Below are 3,604 nucleotides of genomic sequence, written 5' to 3' on the forward strand. Positions count from 1 at the left end.
CTGTAGATCTGCAATCTTTGCGGTTCCTTGAGTAATCCTCTTGATTCTCAACAGTCAAAATCATGTGCAACGCCATGCGGTTTGGCCCACTGCCGGCGCACATTTATAAATGGCCAAACGGATGGCCCGGTCTAACCTGACACGAGCACGGTTTGGCCCGGCATATTTAGGACCGTATAATGATAATATCGTGCCGTGCTGGCCCGCGTGCCGAAGAAGCAGCCCAGGCACGGCACGCTGTCTTCTTAGGTGGGCCCGGCATGACCTTAACGGCCTCGCCGTGCTCGTGCCAGCCCACACGCACGGCATCAAACCAATCCTTCTCCAAAATCAGATTTAACACAGCAATTCAAATTTCACAAGTTCAAAATCAAATGGACTATTGTGCAAACCACATCACAATTCTCACAAGTCATACATACACATGCACAATAACACAAACACATGTGAATTCAAAAGAGTTCAATATTATTTTGAGCTGTTTGTTTTGCTACCTCATTAAAAACCTTTATAGGTAAAAACTCACACCTCGTGAGAAAATCCTACAAAGAAAAAAAGAGTACAGCCAACTCTATAATTGTTCAGATACATCACAGTTGCATTACATTTAATCATCAAAATACAAGTTCTTAAATGATTCTTCAAGTTCTGGATCGTCCACGGTATGTTGCAGTCTTGAATCTCCTTGCTCCTAATCCTTGATCAAAGCCAACATCTCCACCATCTCAGGGGCCAGACGACGTCGCCGCTCCTCAATGATCCTGCCAGTGGTACTAAATGCAGACTTTGAAGACATGGTAGAAACAGGCACAGTCATAACATCCCTAGCTAAGATAAAAAGAGCAGGATAGGATAACTTATACTCATGCTACCAGTGCAATATGTTGAAGTCATCATCATACTAGTTGATAGTGTCATTGTTTAGGTAGGCAGACAGTTCAGCTGCAGCAGCAAAAGATGCACTAGTACTAGTAGCCTGCAACAAAGCACTTGCAGATGTTCTCCTAGATAGGGAGGAGGATGCAGAACTAGAACCCAGGCTAGCACCAAGGCTAGCAGCAGCATAACCAGATGTACTCTGATTACCAAAAATCTTACCCCAAGCGGTCTTTTTCTTACCTGTAGGTCTTGGCTATGTGGCCCTCTGCAACCTCACAGAACCAAACTTAGCATCATACTTGGAAAAGATTGTAGACAATTCAGCCCATAATCAGTTAAGTAACAAAATAATCATTTCCATTGAGCTAAGACAATAGCTGAAGAACATTGCTAAAACCTATCATCTTAGCTCTAGGATCCAATATAAATGCAAAGGAATAAAGCATAGGTATATCACACCAATAATATAAGTACTTAGCCTTCATGGGTGCAACAACATTTTTGAGATCATCATCATACTCATAGGTACTAAGATGTCCAGCTATCTCAAGAACATGATGCAATACTAATGGAGCAGTACGATAATAAATACCAGACAGAACAACAGTAGAATCATAGAACTGTTCAAGATATAACAAAATCTTTTCAGCAACATACCAATGCGTTTCTGTCAGGAGTGGCTGGCCTTCAACCAAAGGGTGCTGAGTGGTTATAAACACAGAAAATATGTTCTTATGGGGCATTAGATGCTTGAGCATGAGATAAGTTGAATTCCATCTCACATCCATATCCAAAGCAAACTTACGAGGATGGACACCAACAGCAATGCAATAGGACTTGTATGCAACAATACGTTGATTAGAAGAATTTAGGAATGAAATTGCAGTTCTAAATGCACTAAGCATAGGCTTGAAAACATCAAGGCCAGCCTTAACAATAAGATTAATAATGTGACAAGCACAACGCTGATGCAAAAACAATTTTCCAACATAACTAGACAGTGAAGGACTGAGCTTACCAATGGCGGCAATGTTTGCTGATGCATTATCCAACGTGACAGAAAAGATCTTATCAGTTAAACCATAATCAGAAATAACAGAAGTAATACGTTGAGCAATATTATCAGTATTATGAGATGCATGAATTAAACGAAGGCCTAGATCCTCTTCTCCAGCTGCCAATCAGCATTCACATAATGAGCAACCCCACTAAGGTGATCTTCCTTAGCATTACCAGGCCATATGTTAGAGGTAAGAGCAACAGAGGAAATAGATTGCAAAGAAGCCACAAGATTAGTACGACTCTCATCGAAATACTTACCAAAATCTCTGGTGTGGTTTGCCTCGACAAAAAAGTAAATCTAGGATTATGAGCAACCTGAATATACTCCTCAAATACATCAGACTCACCAAAGCATAAAGGAAGATCTAGTCTAGCAATCAACCTACACAACTGGGTACGAGCAACACTAGCATTGTACTCCCAGAGATGGACAGAGCCATCAGGATTGTACTTGAGTTGGGACTGAGCTAACGTGTAGCTCCTTGCAAGACTGGGCACCTTGGAAGGTGCCTATGCAACTGTCCAGTACTACTAGAGGAAATACCAGAATAGAGTTTCTTACAATGGATGCACCTAGCACCAGTTCGTACCCTCTTGCCACTCTTTACCTCGTACAGTGGCTCAAAGTCGTCCCATACCTTAGAGGTGCAAGAACGACTCCTCTTGCTGCCCGTACTCTCCATCCCCATCCCTGTCTCACTTCCAGCACCAGCAGTAGGCGGTGGCAGATCTCCACCACCGAGCTGACCATTGGCATCAGGGACGGGGATGTTGACCAGCTCATGCCGATCCGCCTCCAAGTCAGACTCATCATCTCCGGTCTCCCCCATCAAACTCAACTCATTTGTTGTAGCAGGTTGGATAGTCTGCCATCGTCGGCTCCCCGGCTCCTCAACAGGTGTGCACTGAAGACCCGCAGAGACAATCACACAGAGAAGCAAAGAAGCACATCAGCACGGTAGAGGAGAAGCAGGGAAGCACCAGAGCACGGTAGCGGAGAAGAAGAGAAGCACCAGAGTTTGGCTTACCTCATCCTCGAGTGCACCCGGAGCACTGGAGTCGCCATCGATGTCGTCTATCCACCCACCAGAGAAGCATCGGAGTACGGTAGAGGAGAAGCAGAGAAGCACCAGAGTTTGGCTTACCTCTTCCTCGTGCGCACCTGAAGTACCAGAGACTGAGAGGGACAAGAGGCGACGTAGAGCTGACTCACCGAGAGGGAGGAGGAGGCGGATCTGCGAGGAGAGAAGCAAAGTCGATGAGGGAGGCGGCGTAGAGCCGACTCACCAAGAGGGAGGAGGCGGCGAATCTGCGAGGAGAGGGGCGGAGTCGACGAGGGAGGTGGCGGATTTGCGAGGGGAGGAGCGGAGTCGATGAGGGAGGCGGTGCATCAACGAGGGGCGATGGGAGGAGTCGATGAGGGAGGCGGAGGGGTGAGCCGGCGGTGAGCGAGGGAGGCGGCGGATCTGCGAGGGGAGGAGGCGAGGAGTGGAGTCGATGAGGGACAGAGGGAGGCGGAGGGGCGAGGGAACGGGGGAGGTGGCAGAATGGAGGTAGGGTTTGGGGGTAAGGGAGGGGGGGCAGCCGCCGGCCGGTATATATATATATATGCCCATAGCAACGGGCTGAGCGAGCCTTAACAGGCTGGGCCACCCACTTAATT

The sequence above is a fragment of the Setaria italica genome, chromosome III (assembly GCF_000263155.2).
Source record: "Setaria italica strain Yugu1 chromosome III, Setaria_italica_v2.0, whole genome shotgun sequence".
NCBI classification, from domain to species: domain Eukaryota; kingdom Viridiplantae; phylum Streptophyta; class Magnoliopsida; order Poales; family Poaceae; genus Setaria; species Setaria italica.